The sequence below is a fragment of the Bemisia tabaci genome, chromosome 4 (genome assembly GCF_918797505.1).
Source record: "Bemisia tabaci chromosome 4, PGI_BMITA_v3".
Classification (NCBI taxonomy): Eukaryota; Metazoa; Arthropoda; class Insecta; order Hemiptera; family Aleyrodidae; genus Bemisia; species Bemisia tabaci.
Window position 1 is genome coordinate 60,120,165 of NC_092796.1, and position 21,842 is coordinate 60,142,006.

At 42.9% G+C, this 21,842-nt stretch overlaps 1 protein-coding gene across 2 annotated transcripts in view; it reads left to right on the forward strand.

Annotated features, from left to right (window-relative positions):
• aru (arouser) overlaps nucleotides 1-21,842 on the forward strand; it is a 62,467-nt gene that overhangs the window by 11,014 nt on the left and 29,611 nt on the right. The window contains exon 1 of one of the 2 annotated variants that reach the window (XM_072300182.1): nucleotides 2,812-2,844. The exons of the other annotated variant lie outside the window; for it this stretch is intronic. The gene's annotated coding sequence lies outside the window, so the exon portion shown is untranslated. Of the gene's footprint in view, nucleotides 1-2,811; nucleotides 2,845-21,842 lie in introns of those variants that run through there. 2 annotated transcript variants of the gene reach the window in all.

Sequence of the window (21,842 nt, forward strand, 5' to 3'; positions counted from 1 at the left end):
TTCTTTTGTCGACGCAGTTCCGAGCAACCAGGAATTCAACCTACGCATAATGACATAGCGCGTCCGCAGTAATTTTCAACAAATTAATAGGAATGTTCTAAAAATGTAACGCGATCTCATTAACTTTCCAAAAATTATTGCTTTCTCAGATATCTCTCAAAACTTCAACACTTTACGCAGTAATTTTCTCAGAAAAGTCAACGCTATCGCACGAAGTCTTATAAAATACTCGTGTCAGCATCCTTGGCATGAGTTTTCGTGAAAATAAGCGCGTTGAACGTTCACTTTTGAGAATAAAACCGACTACTTGATTCGTGTAACTGAACGTTCGATGCATGTAATCAAATTTCGGTTACTTGAATGGAAAGTTGAGTTTGACGAATCGTATCGTTGAGATGCTATAAAACATAGTGTTCTCCTTCATTTTATGGCTATGAAATTTTATTTTCTTGGAAGTCGAAATAGTTGTATACCTATCGCGTGTTTCGCCCAATCCAATTTTTCTGCTGCTGCGTTAAAGTCTCGGAGTCAGCTCAAATGCGTCCATGCTCTCCTTCATTTCGTGCATATGTATTTTTACCTACTCAGAAGTTGAAGTAGTCGTATCACGTGTTTCACCCCATCTACTTTTCTACCGCTGCGTTAAAGTCTCTAAGTCCGACGATTAGAGTTAACGTTCTCCTTCATATTTCGTGGATATGCAATTTATCTACTTGGAAGTCGAAATAGATGTATGACGCGTTTCGCCAAAAACTTCAAAACTTAATAAATTTAACATCATTAATTAAATTCAAAGTCGTAGCCTATGCAATTTTCCAACTGCCTACGTCGTTCGCGAACTACGGAATTGGTCGTTGGTTCATGAACGTTATGTACCTACCCCTGACTGAAAATAATGGGGTTTTTCAGCCCAAAATTTTTTACCTCACAACCGAATGTGAAAAAAGTAGTTCTCGGGATTTTCGTCGAGAGCGGTCTCTTAAGAATAAATGGACCACGTTTTGCAATTCGGAACTACAATCTCTAGCTCGTTGGCTAAAACTCTAATGTGCTTAGGGAAACCAATGGTACATATTCGTTGTTTCTGAATTGAGCCAGAAAGTGTAGTTCTTAATTGCAAAATGCAGTCCTACGTTTCAAACGGACCCTACCTAGAGGCAGTAGATGTTGAATGTTGATGTTAAAATTGAAGTGATTCAGTTCTTTGAAAAATGCATCATACGATTTTCTCAATCACCAAACGTCGACTTTTTTTTGCCCGATGCAATTTTTTTCGAGTAGGTGTTTAATAATAACTCCTCCATGTTTTGTCTTTTTTTCTCATTCATTCATTCACACTGTCACTAACTGGCGTGCATAGACTGAATCCATCATCAAAGACTTGTAAGTGGTATTCGTTGCTTGATGGTTAAGCGGCACACTATGAAAATCCAAATTGTCCCTAAGACGGTCCAATTTTTACATCCGTATGTCCTGTATTTAAAATCATCAAAATCGAAAATGGCGTCTTTCTCAACTTTCTTGCGGACTGTCCTCCTGCTTTGATTGTGGACCTCTTGCTTTCACCGCTGAAATGGCCGTAATTTGGTGATGTCGGTAAGGAATAAGTATAGTATACTCTACAGAATGGTCAATTTTCCTGTTTTTCCGTCAATTTCACCCCTTGAGGGATGGGTTGAAATTAGAAGTGCAGAAATTTCTCTGAAAAGGGGTCGATCGGTATCCTGTGTATAACTGTTTGAGACTATTCTGTGGGAACCCCAATTCATTCGAACTTTCGATGGGCGATAGGTTAGAAACTTACCTGCAGCAACATCTCGCTGGGTAGGAGGGGGCAACAGGCGATTACCTTCAAAGGTCGGCAGCATTCCGCCTGTCATCCATAGTCGTTATATTGCCTCGGATCCTCGAGTTTCCATAGCTGAGGCAAGATGACTACAAGATGTCTCCATACCTTAGACAAGGTGGCGAAGAGAGATGTTTGCTCCCGCATTACACAGGTAGCCGAAACTGTCATCTTAGACGGCGTACGAAGAAATAAAAAATCCTGAAGGAAATAAGATGTCTGCTCGATGTCCACAATCTACACTCGATCGGCCAATCGAGTAGTGAGCGAAGAGAGCAATTCTGCGCAGTGCTAAGGAGAAACATCGTATGATCTTTCGAATGCGGCCAAATTTTCTCCGACTGGATATTTTTTTTTTTCTTTTAAAAAAAAGGCTAGATATTTTTCTTTTAAATTATCGGACATATATTCCACTTAATTTAATTGAGATTCCATACTTCCGTCAGGGATAACAGGAAAATGTCAACCAGGCAGGGGTGCAGAAATCGCCATTCGGCCGAAAGTTTTATACGTGGCTCGAGATTGTTTCCTCACTCGTTCCCGAAAATTTTCCTCACTTTTTCAAATTTTGTATAGTGATGCCCCCCCCCCCCTCCTCACTTTTGAGGATTCCGTCGTGAATAATCAAAACGTCTCCCAAATAATAAAAAATATTAATATATCATCGACGTGTTTTGCCGAAGGTTTTATTCGGTGTCGTTTTGACCGAAAATGTCCCCCGTACCCTAACAATACCTTAAAATGTAAGGATCTTAATTAGGCGTTAGCACGCATCATCCTAGAATTTTCTGTTCCTATGCTAGTTAAGATGAGCGTCTCTTGAATTTATCAATATCTGATTTTGTTTCGATAATTACACTTAACTTGCTTATCGTCAACACCCTTCATTTGTTGGCTGACTCTGATTTTACTAATTGTTCCTATTCTCTGTTCTGTTTCAGGTAAGAGAACAAAAATATTTTCAATTACTCTCACCTTGATATTACCATGGAGTCGTGGTGAGTCGAATTATGAACTAAATAAATGAAATATGACATTTTTTGAAAAGTCAATATCTATTTTTTTGCGTGAAAGCTTATATTGTGGAAGTAAATGACAAAAGTTTCAGGGAAAAATTGTTCAATCATCCTTACTTGCTTTCGGAGATGTGATTGACACTTCGAACAATTAATGTTGTATAAAAGCTATTTCAAATTAAGTATTTTTACGGATCTTGCATGCCGTCAAATGTTAGGGAAATCGAAAAATATCAAGGAATTCTATTTTCTAAATTTCCTGGTATCCGGGGGTAAGAGATTCATGGGTAATACATGGCACTTTTTTCTCAAACACACCGAACAGTTCGGCCTAGAATTTTGTTTTTCAACTTAAAATACATCACCTGGTGCCATGAAGAAACAAAATTCCAGGTTGAACTTCAACTGTTCGGTGTGTTGGAGAAAAAAGTATTATGTCTTACCCATAAATCTCGTCCAAAAATCTGGAGAATTGATTTCTGAAATCTCCGACGTTTAATTTAAGTTTTCGAGATAAGTTCGATGGAAAATAAACCCCGTGATATTTTCTATAAGGGCTCCAGAAAGTGGGCACCAGGCGGATCAGCCAATCAAAGACGACTCGTAAATGTTTCTCTTTGGCACAGACATACATGTCTGTAATTTTGGAGGTTATATGTCATGGAGCTTTCAGGGCCCAAAAGGTCAGATAACCTATGAACTCAAGTTATCCAGAATGCTGTATTATTACAATAATTGTCGCGACTCCTAGTTTATAAAGCACGTATTTGGCTTACTTTTTGCATAAATATACTCAGTTTAGCCGCAGGACGCTCAATCATAAACAAGGCCGGATTTACTTACTTGCCGCCCATGGGCCGCCTGTATTTTGCCGCCCCCTTCTCATTCGTTTTGAACAATCAATAAAAACAATCAAATGAACGTGCCAGCGGGGGAGGGGTGTATAAGACGCGTTTACTCGTGTTGAGCACATTTTTTGGGAAAGCCCTGTCAACACCACTGGCAAAAGTTCACGGAACTTTGCGCGAAAGTTAGGTTTCGTAAACCTATCTCTGTGTGGACAAGGCCTTCTACTCATAAGAAATGAACGAAAAAATTATGAAAGAACAAACATAAATGTGGATTAATGATTTTAACTTCCGCCGCCGCACCGCGCAGACCGCACCGTGTTTGCGCAATGCGTGAAGTATTCACGCAGTCTTGTAGGCGCCATGCGTTTCACGCTGATCGCACTGTGTTTGCCGCAATACGTGAAGTATCCTTGCAGTCTTGGAGGGGCTAATATGTGTTACATGCCAATCGCCGCGCCGAGGGCTTCTCCTTTTCATCTCAAGTCCTCCTTATCGTTTCTCCCTAAGTCGCGCCGTTCCAGGCCAAATTGCGTGTTTGGTTTCTCTCTTAACTCGACTAATGGAAGGTGCTGTCTCTTGTATCACTTAAAGACGACAAAAGTAGAAATTACTATACTCTCAGAAAATCAGAGATTTTGTCGCCTTTTCTCGTTTGTAATTTTTTTTTTTCTAAATCCGAATTTTTTTTATACCTACATTTGAAAAAATTTCAAAATTTGCCGCCCCCTATAGATTTGCCGCCATGGGCCGCGGCCCAAGTAGCCACCCCCTTAATCCGGCCCTGATTATAAACCCTCTTGGCCATTTTGCCTTGGCATTGGAATCCGAAAATTGGCATCGGCATTTTCATGGTGCTTTTCGTGATAGAAGGTTGGCTTAAGGTTGCCACGGTCAGGGAATTTTGGAAAAAAAAAACAGGGAAAACCGTGAAATGTTAGGGATGAAATGTGTCAATTCACCTTCTTCTTTTTAGAATGGGTTTGAGGTTTCGAACAACAAATAATCCCTGAAAACATTTTAAATTATGTTTACTGAACCATCTGTCGTATCTTCAAATGTCAGGAAACCTCACCAAAAAAGAGTCAGGGAAATGTCGGGGAATTTCATTTTCTAGATTTGGTGGCAGCCCTGGGATCCGTGTTGCCTTCAGAGACAAGAGATCCTCCACTAGTATCTTGGCCATGGTGGAAGCTTTTACTTTCGGGATTTCAGCATTCTACTGTTGACTTACCTACATGGTTGATGTTAACAACGTGTTGGCAGTTTCGTTTTGCAAACAAGCCGAAAATGGCCGAAGTCTAGGAAACTTGTTTGGCTAATGACGTCACCCGAAGCTCATCATCGACCATGTAGGTAGGTCAACAGCCGAAATTAGGGTGATGACTGTTGCTCCCTTATAATTGTCCATAAGGAACTATTGAATCTCCGAAAGTAACAGCTTCCACCTATCGCCAAGAGGCCAGTGGAGGGTCTCTCGTCTCTGGTTACTTTGTTTTGACTCCTGGCTTTCTTCAGAAGTGCCATGTCTTTTTTGGCGAAAAAAAATCTAGTGACGACCAAAAACCACATTTTAAGATCGTACGTTGCAGCAGATACAATCGGTAAATGTGCATAAATATCCGGGAAATGTGAGGGAATTTAATTTTCCAAATTCTGTGGCAACCCTGTTGGCTGCTCTTTCGGACCCTACGAGAGCTCCATATTTCGACATGTGCGTACTCTCCCGATTGAGGTACTCGAGAATCTGCCAGCTACCTCTCTGGCGAGCGAGTCCACGTCGGCAACGACGCGCGTGGCACAAAGCAGAAGGCTGATTTACGGAGTTAAGCCGGGAGATTCCTCTGGGTCGGCCGGGGCCGGAGCCGGGGATGTGCCGCGGCCCACGGGGAAGGGGCGACCCAGGCGAGGGGGGGGGGGGTGGAGGGGGACGTTGTGCGCCACCGGTGCCCCCCGCGCTCGGGCCGCGGCCGCATATTAGTCATAATTACGCTCGTATTTGCATATTACGTGCGCAACGCATTCCTCCGCGCTCCGCAGACAACTTAACTCGTGTCCTCTCATTCTCGTCGGGAGTATCGCCAGTCCACGCCAGATCCAGAAACGTTGTATCTACATCCGGGCGTTGCCGAAATTCTCACGATGAAATGGACACCTACCTTCGATGCAAGTTGAAAATATTTGTCTTGGACATTTTCGCATAATTTGGAAATTCAGGGTTGCCACCGCCAGGGTGTCTACAAGTCCGGAATTTCCACGAAGTCCGGAAACAGTACTGATTTTTTAAGAGCGGTCCGAAAGTTATGAAAAAGTACGGAAATTCCGCAAAAAGGTCCGGAATTTTTTTTAATTATATGTTACTTTTGTCGCAATTTCAAATTTTTGAAATTTTTCGAATTTCGTCAAATGGAGGTACTGAAAAAGTACGGAATTTTTCCCTTGCAGGAGGTACTGAATTTCTTGATAAGGTACTGGAAAAGTACTGTAAAAGTACTTATTTTTGATCAGCCTGTTCTAGTAAACACCTTGCACCGTCAGGGAATTTCAAAAAGTCAGGGAAAACCTGGAAATGTCAGGGAACCTGAAGAAAATGTCAGGGAAAAATTAATAAGCACCCTCATTTGTTTTCTAGAATAGGTTTAACGTTTCGAACAACAAATTTTGCTCAAAAACTTTTTCTAATCATGTCTTTTTGACCATTTAGTGTATCAGTTGTCCGGGAATTAGAATTTCGACAGGAGGTGTCCGGGAAATCAGGAAATTTCATTTTCTAGTTTTGGTGACAACCCTGGTTCAATCGTCAGGGAATTTTACAAAAATGTGTCAAGGAAATCAGGCGAATGCCAGGGAATTTTATTTTCCAATTTCTGTAACAATTCTGAAACTGTAAACAAAATTCCCTGAAAAATTGGTTTAAAGAAGACAGTAGAGTCTCGAATATCTGTGCTGCGATTATCTGTGTTTTTTTTTTTTTTTTTTTTACCGTTGAGAGCCCGGCGGAGCTATGGATTCGAAAATAATGGAAAAGATTGCACCCGAAAACGTTGCAATGCGGGTATTTTGAAGTTTCTTGACTCTAATGTTTAAGAAGAAATTACTGAGTGAACTAAGCACGCGTTGGTTTGTGAAACGAACAATTACTAAACGAGATATGATCAAGTGAACTAATGGGATAAAACACACACGTTTCAATGGGAAATGCCGCCAAGTGTTAGATGACCGCAGATAATCAAGGCTGTTGTATTCAGAAATTTTCCTGAAAATTGGTAATTTATCGATAGAAATGTGGCAACGTCCGAAAGCTCGCACGGCGTTCTTCTTGATACAAAGATTAACCTCAACTATGTTGATTCTTCCGTGATCAGAGATCGATTACTAGATTTTGGCGCCATCTGGCAATGTTGCCGGGAACTCGATCGTAGTTCGCCTTTTAATGCCTCCTCGCGCCTACATTCTTCACCTTTCGCAAATATTTCCAATTCGTGGAATAGAGTCATGGGGCTTATTCTAGGCAGTCATCTTAAAAGCATCCAAACGAACGAACTTGACCTTTGAGGATCCACTCGCGAATCTCATCCTTGAATGATCGCGAAACGCATTAACTGAATATTTTAATTTGATAGGACCGAAGTAGATAAGCTGAGAATAGTTGTCATGTTCTATATGTCACTCCCGTTCTCTACAAAATTTCCGTCGAAAAAATTAGATAATGCTTGAAACGAAAGTTCAAAGTAATCATCCAAACAAACCACTCTAAATGGAGCTCCCACCTTTGATATTGGCGCTGGAGACCTGCTTGACCCGGTGGAAAAAGAAAAAAAAAAAAAAAAAAAAAAAAAAAAAAAAATCGTTCTTCTGTGCTCCATGGATGGTGGTCAGGGCCAGACCAGTGAAAAAAACCGCGTATGGCGAGCACTTCTTAAAAGTTCGGGCCCCACGCCGGAGGGGAAGGAGTGGGTGGGTTAAGGAATATTTCCAAGAAGACCGGATGGAGGGTCCTCTTGAATAATTTTTGAAAATCTTCTATCGTAAGACGCACTGTTTGTCAAAAAATACGACAAATAGGTACTATACGGCGATAATTTTTTTTAGCAACAGGGAAAATCTTGAAAAGCGTGTAGATCATACTTTAGCTTGGTGTCATTTTGCCTTCAGTTTTGAGTGTAGGCAACACAAGCTCCCACGTCGCCGAATAGTGGTATCACTCAAAGATGTCACGATTACTAGAGGCACATGCACCAAGTGAGGAAAAGAGCGGTGATCCTATCCTCTATTTTTCATTTTTTGCGAGTTATTTCGCTGCTTATATTTGAATTATATAAGAATTAAAAACAATAAGATCAGTCCAAACAGCTACTTTTTATGTCGAATACTAACCGAGATATCGCGCTTGGAAAAATTCGGTTTACGACGTCATCCACCGCGGTAATGACACCCTTGGTTTCTTCCACCTTACTTTCAACCGAGTTTCACGTTGAGTAACCAGTGCAAATGTGAAATGTGCGTCTCACTGACTGATGAAGGCAAAGTAGAAGAAACCAAGGATGTCACTACCGCGGTGGATGACGTCAAAATCCCGACTTTTCAAAGGGCGATATCTCTATTAAGATTGAACGTAGAAAGTTGCTGTGTAGACATATCTTATTATTTTTAGCTGATCGGCAAGAATAAATCATCAAAACCCCCTGTGACCTGCGCAACTGACCCATTGTTTGAGTCAATTCCAGAGGCCAAAGAGCCCCCGTTGATGAGCCCGTATCACACGATCAAAGTAGAGCAGCTCTTAAAGTGACACTAATTTTTCAATTTCTCAGCCAGCTCTGTAACGGAGTTCCATGAGCATTTCAAGATTCGATCCACGATGTGTCCGGCATACATCAATGATTCGTCGATCTTGTAGAGGTTAGCAGTCAACATCGATGAGCCTTTTTGAGGGCTCTACTGTGATCGTGTGATACGGGCAGTGGTATCTCCGCAAGTTTGCAATGGCAATGGTGGAAGCTTTTACTTTCGGGACCCCAACATTCAACAGTCTGTTGACTCACCCATCAGTCTGATGTTTAACAATATATTGAGTCTTATGTTCAGCAAACACACCGAAGTTTGGCAGGGTCGGGTCTACCGATTTGCCGCCCATGGAACGTCAGTATTTTCCCGCCCCCTTCTCAGCCGTTAAAAAAATGATCAACAACCCTGGTAAAAATTGGCGATAAGAGCTGCGTTTCAAAATACCATAGGAATTCTTATAGCCGGCTAAAGAGGGCTACAGAAAATCATGTAGCTGGCCGTAGAATGCGGAGAAAATCATACAGCCGGGCTGTACGAAGTGATAAAAAATTATGCAGCCGGGCTGTAGTTCCTATCGTCGGGCTTTACACTTTATCGCTTCGCTGTTGCTTTTTCGCCATCGATTATAAAAGGCTATAAGAAATTGTGTAGAAATTCGTGTGCTTTGGAAATCATTAAGTTTGATACGAAACCACCTTAATATTGACAAAACACACATTATATTTTCCTTTAATACATATTTTTTTTCATCAATGAAAATGAGAATAATCCATACAGGATGTGCAAATATTTCAAAATCATGAGTTGAATAACGCTGACTCCGCCAGATTAAATATTAGAGCCTAACACAAAGCGGAGCGGCGACGCACTGGCGCCTACAAACCTAACATGGATACTTCACGCATTGCGCAACGCGTGAAGTATCCCTGTTAGGTTTGTAGGCGCGTTTCGCGCTGGCTGCCCGCCTGCCGCTACGCAGCGTGCCACGGCGCTTGAAGCAACTATTTCACACCATAGGTATTGCACAGTATCGTACGAAACTGAAGGCGCTCTAATATATTAGTAACGCCAGGCATCCATCAAAAGTACGGAGCTTTCCTCGCAAATTAATCAAGATACTACGGCCCAAATAGAGAGCAGTATTCCAGAAACTCACCAAGTCCTAGCATCCGTAATTAGTAACGTTTAGCATACACTTTATCGCCTGTCTGTTGCTTAATCGCCATCGGTTATTAAAGGCTATAAGAAATTGTGTAGCCGGCTATAGAAGCTATTGGAAATCTTACAGCCGGCTGTAGGTCTATGGTGTTTTGGAACACAGATTCTACTGCCAATTTTTACCAGGGAAGGACCATCAAATGGACGGGCGTGTCAGAGGGGGAAGGGTGCATAATTCGCGTTTACTCGTTTTGGGCGCATTTTTTTAAAGCGATGTCCACACTAGTAAAAGTTCACGGAACTAAGCGCAAAAGTTGAAGCTGTTATATCTCTTGTACCGTCGAAAGACGACGCAAAATCAGAAATTACCATATTTTTACTCCAGGGAAATAAGAGATTTTGCTGCCTTTACTCGTTCGTAATTTTTTTCTGAATTCGGTTATTTTTTTACATCTATTTTTGAAAAAATCGCAAAATTTGCCGCCATGGACCGCGACTCATATTCCCCTTCCCGTGGATCCAGCCCTGAAGTTAGGTAATCTTGTTTTACTCGTTACATTACCCGAAGCTCACCATCCACCCAGTAGGTCAAAAGTCAAAATGAGGGTGATGACTATAGCTGCCTTACAACTATCCGTAAGGGAGTGTTGAATCGTCGAAAGGAAAAGCTTCCAGAGTACCTGCATACGAGAAAGTATTGCCATCTCAATCATTTTACGGTAGAAAAAGTGTGCCGCTCTCTGATCGGTCGGCTATAGAGCCCCAAAGTTGGCCCAATGTAAACAGACCCCAGCCCCTCTGCCCCTAGTTTGACCTAATGTAAACAAACAAGGTGGCGAAAAAGTTCTACGAAGTTCTAGACGTGATTTTGGGGGTAAAAGAAATTGTTTGTATCCACCTTCTGAATTGAGTTCGGATCAATCTTTGATTTGCCGAAAATTAAGCTTTTTGAGTGTGATTATCATTCATTTCTTAGCCGATATTACTCGTTCCTCTCTGGGTCGGGTTTGTTTACGTTGGGCCAACTCTGGAGCTCCATATATGGATCGCGTTAAACAGAAAGGAACCAAGCCACATCAGCTGTTGCCAAATTTAACTGGGCAATTTAATTTTGTACCTGAAAGCGGTTGTGTGGATTTTTGTGCGAATTTCAGTGAATTATCTAGATAGTGGGAAGCAAATTCCTCAAAATTTTCAAAGGAATCCGCACAAACGTTCTCTCGTAAAAAATTAAATTGCCTACTTAAATTTGGCAATAGCTGATGTGGCTTGGTTCCTTTCTGTTAAACGCGGTCCATATGATAGCCTAAAACTGATGAACCAATCAGAGAGCGGCACAGAGATGGCAATACTCTCCCGTATACAGGTTCTCTAAAAGTTTCCACCTGTCGTCCAAAGGTCAGTGGAGGGTCTTTCTTGGTCTCTGGTAGATTTTGCAAGGTTGGAAGAGAGTTACGTCCCTTGGGCTGGGAAACGGCGATCGGTGCGGGGTTTTTAGTAAACGTCTGCTCGGATGAGCTCTAACGGCACGTACGGCGAAGCGACACACATTCGGATTGTGACATGAATCGAAGGGGGACCGGGCTGGATGGGGGCACGGCGTACGGGTACGATGCCATGGTGTGGCCTCTCGGTCTCCAAGCCCAAGTATAAGCGCAATGCGGTTAATCGCCCGGGCGGCGCGGCCCGCCAGAGATTACGAAAGCAAAACGCCGAGCGCGGATCGGATCGACCCGGCGCGATCGGTGAGCGCCCGTGCCCTGTGCCGCCGCCGCGAGACGCCCAGGAATCCGCAGTTGGCAGGAATGTGAGGGCGCAGCGCGCGATGGGCGGCCCCGCCTGCGCCCGGGCCCCGGCCCCTGTGCCCTGCGCCCCCCGCCCCGCCCCGCACCCCGGCGTTGCCAACACCCGGACCCGGAGAGTCCCCTCTTCGAGCCTCCGTCGCTCTTTCTATGTCCCAGGTTTCCGCCGTCAGGGAATACCGGAAAATGTCAGGGAATTTTATTAAGTCCAAAAAGAAAGTCAGAGTAAACCTGGAAATGTTTGGAGAAATGATGAAAATGACAGGGGAAAATCGTCAAATCACCTTAATTTGCTTTCTCGAGTGGGTTTGACGCTTTGAACCCTCCTCGAGCCTGCAATATCCAGGGTTGCCGCAGTCAGGGAAAACCGGGAAATGTCAGGGAATTTTATCAAGTCAAAAAAAAAGTCAGAGAAAACCTGGAAATGTTTGGAGAAATGATGAAAATGACAGGGGAAAATCGTCAAATCACCTTTATTCGCTTTCTCGAGTGGGTTTGACGCTTCGAACCCCCCTCGAGCCTGCAATATCCAGGGTTGCCGCAGTCAGGAAAAACCGGGAAATGTCAGGGAATTTTGAAAGGTCAGGGGAAAGCTGGAGATGATTTCAGAGCATTTGTAGAAGTCGGGGAAAACCTGGAAATGTCAGGGAATAATCGTTAAGTTACCTTTATTTGCTTTCTCGAGTAGGTTTGACGTTTTTGACCAACAAATTTTGCCTGAAAAATATTTCTAGACCTTGTCCCCACGGGACGTTTTATGGGATCTGTCCCAGAGAAAAACCTCACTCGCGAAATGGGGAAAAACATTGAGTACTAATCACAGTTAGAACTATAATAATCGGAAAATGAAGAGTGTGTTCCGAAAAAGAAGTTTCCTGGACTCAGACCTAGCGAGATCCTTCTTAGTCATTACACCGAAGCTCATGAGCCTTTCAATAGTTGCGTCACACGGAGAGGTGAGGGGAGGGGGTCTCTGCCTGCGTGACGAGAGGAAAGGGAGCTCGGCACTGCACAGAACCACGCAAAAATCTGCGCCAACCGCAGATTTTGTCGGGAATTATCGCTTCATAGCTTTAGTCCAAAAATTAGAGAACTTGATGCAAATGTGTTTAATTTGAAAAGAAGATGGAGCGGAGCGTGTCGCAGTTTCTAAAAGGCCCATATCGATGGCCAAAGTGCAGAACCACGTCTCTCTCAAGATTATTTAGGAAAAATCAGAACTTAAAGCTAACAGATCAATCATATATATAGGACGCCGCGCTGGAAATCATCTTCCAAAATCTTCAAAACACAGTCTAAAGAATTGTTTTGTTTCCACTTTGCAACCGATTTCAATGTATCAATATCGATGCGGTTATTCGGAAACAGTACTTTTAAATTTGTTCCAATTCTTTGGAAGGTGATTTTCGGCACAAACATTCCTTAACAGTTGATCTTCAGCGTAAAATGTCGACCTCCCAAAAACAATCCACCTAATGGATAAAATTCAAAATAAATTGATCGCACCCAGAGGACATTACACAAAGCTGAAGATCTACATTGAAGTCACCACACAAATCAGCGAAACGCGACGGAAATTTACACACAGCTCGACCCTCATCATTCTTTAACAAGGTTGCCACAGTCAGGGAACACCGGGAAATGTCAGGGAATTTTGAAAAGTCATGGAAAACCTGGAAATGTCAGGGGGAAAATCGTCAAGTCACCTTCATTTGCTTTCTCGGGTGGGTTTGACCTTTCCAACAACAAATGTCGCCCGAAAACCATTTCTATGTCTTTTTATCAATCTGGTATCTGTTAAATTGTCAGGGAATTTCCCCAGAATGTGTCAGGGAAATCAGGGAAATGTCAGCCAAAGTCTGTGGCAACCCCCACGTTTAAAACCTGGAAAAGAGGAGAAAAAATTCAAAAAGTTTTCACATATCAACAAGACCTCGTGTTCGGGCGTTTTAAACGGGTTGCCACAGACTTTGACTGACATTTCCCTGATTTCCCTGACACTTTTTGGTGAAATTTTTTGACAATTTAACAAATGCCAGATTGATAAAAAGACATTGTTAGAAATAGTTTCCAGGCAACACTTGTTGTTCGGAACGTCAAACCCACTCGAGAAAGCAAATGAATGTGATTTGACGATTTTTCTCTTGACATTTTCGTCATTTTCCCTGAAATTTCCAGGGTTTCCATGACTTTTTAAAATTCCCCGACATTTCCCGGTGTTCCCTGACACCACTTCAAACTTCAAAAAGTTTTCACCTATCAAAAAGACCTCGTGATGGAGCGTTATATCGATCTCAAGGAGCCTGAGTCCGTGTTCCGAAGTTCCTCTTCCTTGGGCCTCAGAGACCTTCCGCTTTTTCTCCATCACTGCTAGAAACGACTCCGAAACCTCGTCCTAGGTGTATGATTTTCATAATTTATTAATCATTAGCTGCTTGGATTTGCCTCCCGGCAAGTAGGAAGGCTCCGCCTGCTTGACCCCCGTTATTCTTTCCGTGTGGCCGACGCGTGGCTCGTGCTAAATTTTCAGTTTCCGCCGCTCGAGTAACTGTGAATGTGAAGAGGCGCAAAAACAAATTTATCATTCCAGTGGGCAGTGTTACCTCATATTATTATGGACGTCGCAAGTAAATCGTTTAAAGGGTATTACGTATGGAGGAACCTGCAGCTGATCACAAGGAAAATGCCTCTTGGTTTAAAAAATATCGTCGCTCCTTTGAAGTATGGGCGTATCTCGATCTCCGCATGAGCCAGTGGCGTGGCGTACTTTGCGATATATCGATAGATATGCCACTCGAACCTATGAAAAAAGATCGATTATCAGGGTGTTCGCAGCGAACACCCTAGTAATCGATTCTTAACCATAGTTTCAAATGGCGAGATATCGATAATCGATCATTCACGCCACGCCACTGGCATGAGCCCCAGAAAGCGCAGCGTTATACGAAGAACAGGGCTCTTGTGAAAACCCAGATACGCCCTTACGTCGGAGGGGCGACGATACGTGGAAGCTCATCATACAAATTACGTACTTACGCTGAGAAATGAACTCGACCGCTCAATTTTTTCACGCAGCGTATACTCTAATGAATTTTACTTAAAGTGATTAAAATGACTGATATATGAATTATCTATTATATTCTTCGTTAATCCATCACCCGAAACACTCCTCATTTGATTTATGGGATGATTATTTTATTCCTGCCCCCAGAGGGCATGCAGCACCAGGTTTATCGGTGGTAAAACTGTCATACCACAAATCTCTCGATTCCGTGGTGTTAAGAAATTCTTCGGTTCCACTGTATTATTTTTACACCCCCCCCCCCCCCCAAGAAGAATTACTACAACCTGATCGGCATACCCTGTTACCCCCCTCCCCCCTCCTTTCGAAGTGCCTGCAAAAACTGCATTTACGTACTTTGTTCTCGAAGCCCCTCATTTGAACCTCATTTTGCAATTCGGAACTACAATGTTTGGCTCATCTGTAAAAACACTTTCGTGCATAGGAAAACTAATGGTACACACGCTGTTTCCAAACTGAGCCAGAAATTTTAGTTCTCATAATTGCAGCAATGGAGTCCATTCGGCCTTAGCGGCCGGACAAAAATGTAATGGGTGGAAACAAAAGGTTAAACATTCGTGCAGCACCGCGCATAAGCATGCTGATGTCAAAGGCACGGTGGATCAAGAATGAATAGCATTCGTGCTTTCGCCGTGGCCGCCTAGATGGACCACAGTCCTTCACTAGGGCACTCTCCCACCGCCACACCGGTCGTTGATTGAGTTGCCCGCCTGCATACTTGCATCCAGGAGTCCTTGCTTCATGCCCTATGCAGTATGCAAGCTCCGTTCGCATATTATTCGCTGTCGTGCCATCGTGCGAGCAGTACGTACAACGAGAGAAGGACACCAACGGCCTTGTATCCTTTTCGCTTTTCTTCAGTGTGCCTTTTGAGAGAGAGAGTACGGGCACTGATTCCCGTAAGGCTCATAGGGTGACATAAAAATGGCGGCGAAACTGGGTGATAGAGGCTGGTTGCCATCTTTTCAAGAATAACCGCCGAAGCCTTGAGTAAGGCTAAAATGAACGGGGGAAAAGGGCATTTGCGGAATTTCAGCGGAAAAACCGTCCTGCAGCGTGATTGATGAAATTGTGTGTCTATCCGGTAGACATGACATTGGTTAAAAGGCGGAGCGTGATTGGTCGGCTATGTCTTATCGCCGCTTTATCGTGCCTATGTCGGGTGGAACTCTCGACAAGTCAAAGGCACCTCTTAAGTTTCCGACAGTATGTCGTCCATTCCACCTGACAAAGGCACGATAAAGCAGCGATAAGACATAGCCGAACAATCACGCTCCGCCTTTTTACCTATGTCATCTATGTCTATCCGACAACCACAAAATTTCAACAATCAGGCTGCAGATCACATAAGACTAATTTTAAAAATCCTGTATATTTTTTGTCCTGCCTACCCTTTTAGAAATGGTGATTCGGATTTCTACAGTTTGTAGTAGTTTACATGAACCAGGGTTCCTCCAATTTTCAGATTTCTCGAGGTGTCCCATCGGAGAAATTGCGTTCTCAGTACAACGCCTTTTAATACCGAGACCGCTGTGAGTTTCGAAAAACTAACGAGCGAGGAGGTATTTAATGATCGATCGCGGAAAGACGCTCGAGTTATTAACCATTACACATTGGTCCGTTGTCAGCAAACGCTTTTTTTCCTCGACACAATAGCGATGGAATGCTGTACTCGCTATGACGCAAAGTCTCGCAGGATCGTGGGAAAGGCCTCTCCGTTCAGATCAACTCCATCCGCAATTCTTCGATCCTCTACTTTCTCCCCAAAATTTAAGTTCCCTTCGAACGGAATCCTGTTTTAAGCTAATGAAATCAAAATTTTTATCGGGTAAAACGAAATTTTGCCAAAAAGAAGGACGCAACAGAAATCAGAGCAACAAAAAATTTTTAAGCTTAACTTAAGGCCGGCACCCCTAGATTTTAGATGTTTCGGGTAGATTTTGCTTGAAGGTCGGATGTTGTTGGCGATGAAAGGTCATGCAGGAAAGGATGTTTTCGCAACATTTTCAATCATCTGGATATCGTATGTCACTTCCCACACCGAGTCGGGACAGTGTATCATTGTGAGCTGCTTCATGGTGTAGAACGACCGGAGCGCCTTCAATTTTGAGAACGCAACCCGGACGTCCATGGAACATGAATAGTTGCATCAAGGTGTTATTACCGATATCGTTGTCTCTTGCTCGGATATGAATGTTTGTAGCGTGAAGGAAAAACATCTTATGAGCTTCACGAACTTTCCTCCGATTATAATTATAGTTACGAATTTTCGGGGAAACATGTGAGCTCTTATTTTTTGGAAATTTTAGAGAATTTTCTACGCAATTCAATCTAATGAGTCCGAAAATTTCAACTCTAATTTGCAGTTTCGAAATTCCTAACTTCCGAAAGAAATAATGTTGTTTAGAAGAAATTTAGCAACTTCTGGGACTTTTCCTAGGACTTATAATAGAACCCCAGCAAAGCGTTTCCAATGCACATGCCGACCTCTCGCTTCCCTTTAAATCTTGCATTGAAACTCATCAGAGCTTATTTTGTACGTCAATTTTTAACGTTCGGTAATATTTTCCAATTTCGATTTCTCATCAGAAAAGTGCAAACCCTTGCAGCCGTATTCTATGCCACCCTGTTCTGCAGAATTTGGGCAACACCATCAGTTTTTTTTCTCCGAGTCTTTTTCCTTAACTGGAACTCAACAATGAGATACCTAGCCCTCTTTTGTTAAATGCCGTTTATTTCTTCATCGCGAGCGAGGAAGCGCACGGAGTGCATTCCTTCCACTCGAATCGCAAGCAAGTCGGAGCTTTTTTGAGCATTTTACAATCGCCGCGCCGCACAGTAGATAATATAGTTATTGGGGTAATTGAGACACGATTTGGAAACTTGAAACACTTACATCCTCGTAAGTACGAAATGTAGAAGTTTTTTCGTAGAATTTGCTCCATGAAACACTCCTCAAAATTTACCGTGTGACGAAATGAACATCAAAATCTGCGGTTTTTTATGCAAGTTTTGCCCAACCTCTTCCCGTTTCGGTGACTCCTTGCCATCGATCGTATTGGATGGTGGTTCGATTTATTGTTCGCTTCAAAATAATAAAACATAATCCCAAACAAAAATTTTAGGATCTAGGTTAGAAAATCTGAAAAGGAGGAAATTCCTAACAATTTCACTCTCATTGTCATGTAGTATGTAGTACTCATAAGAATATAAAATCAATCACGAAACCCCGTTCAAGTAGACACCGAGACAATATACCATCAGAGAGAAAAAACGTGGGAGAAAAAGGTTCATTACTCGATTGACTTCTGGGGCTATGTTTACAAGTCGAACCAATCGATATCGATACTATCTCAGCGATAGAACATCTTTTTGATGCATCGAATACGATTCATTGCGCGCCGTAAGAGTAAACGCCTCGTGATTTTCGACTCTTTCAGGACCGCGCTGCACGAGCAGAAACCTGGGATGAACATAGGATTCCCTATGGGGAGTTAAGCGGTTCTTGGCGCCGCTTGAAGCTCCCACGAATTTGGGTGAAAGTCGCGTAATTAAACGCTAACGCAGAACCGCGGGTTATGCAAGCGGGGCAATTAAAGATCGCCGCTCAAAATCCTTACCTTTAGCGAGTTGCAAGTTTACGAATCACTTCGCACGCCGCCGCACTCCCGTGCTAAGGAAGAATGCCGTATGAGCCTTCAAACGCTGCCTAATTTCCTTTAATGAAGCTCAAATTTTCAGGGAAACCTATATTTCAATATTTTCCTCTGAATTTTTCAGAGAATTTTGCTCGCATTTGAGCTTAAGTATCTGAAAATGTCCGAGAAAACTACTCATAACTTTCCACACAAATTAATGTTTTAACGAAGGAAAATTGGCAACTATCGAATGTTCATACGGCGTTTTTCCTTAGCACGGCTGCGCAGCTCCGTGGCTTCCAAGTCCGCACTCACACACACACCCCAACGCACACTCACACATGCACGCTGCGCTGTCTCGTCATTCAACGTGACATGAATCCGATTTCGGCGTGTTTTTTTAATCAGTCTTTCTCTCTCTCTCTCTCTAGTTTTTATTCTTTTTTAAATCGAAGGTGCCTCTAGCAACCAAATTGACTAATCGCCAGCCGTGAGCCATACTGCCGTGATGTGGAAGAATGCCGTATGAACTTTCATACGTTGCCAAATTGCCTCTTCTCAAATATCCATTTCAGAGGAAGTATATATTTATATTTTTTTCCTTGCAATTATCAGTTAAATTGCAAATAAATTACTTGAAATCTTCAAGGAAATATCTATGTCTGCTAGGGAAATTTGATTTTTATCAACGAGAATTTGGTAACGTTTGGTGTTCTGACAGTGTTTTTCCTTAGTTTGGCAGCAAAGCACACAAAACCGAAACGAAATTTCGTGGATTCCGTCACGTAAAAAGTACTGCAATTTTTCTGCCAAGGAGGTTTTGAATTTTTTGACCCACACCGACTGAACTTTCAGGGTGGGGTTTCCCTTTTATTAGCTCGTGACCTGTTGGTCCGTAGCCACCACAACCGATCCCATCTCCTCTCTGATGACCCCTCTTGAAATTAGGATGTATATTTTAGAAACCACGTCCTTGTTTTTCAGTGGCATTAAACCCGAGCTTTACGGCACTTTAGGAACGGGCATTCCGTCGTAAACATCATTAGCTAGGTCATTTTTTAAGGGGCGCCGAGCAACAATACCAGCTCCCAAGTCGCCCTCGTTGCCTATACGCAAGTTTTGAAGGCGAACTGTTTAGATTGGAGGAAGCGTAAGCATTGTAATCAATGCGTAACGGCAACTTGAATCGAATAAAGATGCGTAATCTGCAACGAGCAACTATACTAGCTCGCAAGTCGCTCTGGTTGCCCACCCAGGTTTTCAAGGGAAACTGATTAGCTGAGAGTGCGTGTAAATACTGTTATTAATGCGTAACAACAACTGGATTCAAATGAACACGCCTAATCTACGACGAGTAACTCCTCTTGCCCATCAGTCGCTCTTGTTACCGAACAAAGTTTTTGGAGGCGAACTGATCTGACAGCAACTTGTTACGTTATGAGTGCTAATGTTTAGTTCTACTGAAACCAATACGAATGAAACCGGTCAAGCTGCTGCAAGCGACAATTACTGTTGTCACGGCACCTACATTTCTTCATCGGGTCATTAAGCACAAAACATGGTAGAGTAATTAAAGTGCTACTGTAACAGGGCTTCTGACCAGATTTGGACCAGGGCTCCGGTTTGGAGGGGGGAAGGGGGGGGGGGCAATTGCACCGAATTCAACAGCAACACTCCTAGTCGCATTTTTGAAAAAAGGAGTGAGTTGGAAAAGTTTTGGATTCGACTATTCGTAAATCTCCTATCAAAAATTCGAAATCGATAAAAAATATTTTGAACGTAAAAACAGTCTCTAATAATAGTCCCTAACATTGCATGGAAGGAATCTTGTTCGTGGCATTAGTAACAAAAAATCAATTCCATATTAAAGTGCGTTTTGGGAGGTTTTTTTGTATTTTTGTTTTAAAAAAAATTGTTGAATTTCACCAGAGAATGAGAGAAGATAGCGATTTGACTATTGTAGCATACATTTTATCGTCATCATTTTCCCGCCACTCGAGGACATTTGAAATCAGTGGCGTGGCTTGCTTTGCGATGTATCGATTGACCTGCTATTTAAATCTATGAAAAAGGATCGATTATTAAGGTGTTTGCAGCGAACATCTTAACAATCGATCCTTTACTACAACTTCAAATGGAGAAATATCGATAATCGATCATTCACGCCACGCTGCGCCACTGTTTGAAATCCCTCGTAGTTTTTGGACTTTTCTGAAGCCGGAAAATCACTGCATTATCTAGGTTCTTACCTCGAACTTTCGGAATATCAAATAATAAATGTATAAGGTTAGTGACCCATAGATTCTTCGAGATCGAAGACTCGCAAAAGACCCATCGGGAGCATTGCTGTTCTCCCGTGGCGAGCCTTGAACGATCGATAATCGATATTCCTTCATTTGAAGCTATGGCAAAGAATCGATTATGAAGGTATGAAGGTGTTCGTTGCCAACACCCATTTTATCGATCCTTTTCCATGGGTTTAAATGGAGTCCCTTTATACCCAGAGTTAAGACAACTCGATTATCAGCTGACTGGCAGCCGGCCTTGGCTGGCCATGGAGGCCGAAACGAGTGCACCCAAACGAACGATATTGAGGGATAAGGATCAGGAATCCTGCGATGTCTGTCACACAAAAACAACAACATCAACAAATTGATCAATTAAAAAGAAAATGAGATTGGTTTGTGAATAATTTCTTAATCTATTTTCATTTTGGACCGATGGCAATAACAATTTACTCTTGATAAACCACAATTAGGTAATATTTTCATTATTCTTGTTGACATTCGAGGTACCGCCATCTTGGTGCACTCGTTTCGGCCTCCATGAGCGAGAACCAATCAGAATTGGATTTTTTTTAGGCCACTTTCAGCCCAACCCTGGCCCAACCAAAAGTGAGTTGTCTTAACTCTGGGTATAAAGGGACTCTAGGTTTAAATGGCAGATCAGTGGATAAATGGCAAAACACGCCTCGCCACTGTTAGTTGTTCTCCGATACGCGACTTGAGCAATGGCTCGTGGCTTGAGAGTCAAGACAACGCGAATCCATTTCTGATTGGTTAACCGGATTTTAGGCCTTCACAGTGTCACACACGGGAATAAAGATTACATTTTCACCAATTGCAAAGATTATAATCTGGAATGGACCGAGGAATTTCGGGTTCGGCAAGGAACAAACGGAATGAGAGGAGGAACGGAGAAAGGCATTTGAGAATGGGCCGATCAAAGATTACGAAAAACGTTCAATTTCTGTAATCTTTATTCCCGTTTGTGACTCCATGAGAGGTGTTGTCTTGACTCTCAGTATAAAGGGACTCTAGTGGCTTGGAGGTTGGAGTCTGGCCGTTGAGTTTGGTAGTCGGAGAGGTTAGCAGAGTGGAAGTGGCCTCAGCCGCGATCGGGCCGCTGGCCGATGCGATGGCGATGGCGATGGGGCATCGGGCGTCTTCATTCGAAGAGATCCCGGAAGCGGCGCGCGCGGTGCGGCTTGGCAAGCAGGTTGTCGGAGAGGCTAGAGCCGATACATATCCTGTCTTGTCTTTTTCGGCCGTATACCGCACCGCTCCTCGACCCAAGAGACCGACACGTCCAAGAATAAAGTAGACCAAGCACCGCGGATCTGCAGCCAAGGAGCTTGGCAACTTCCCTCCAGTTCGCTCATTCC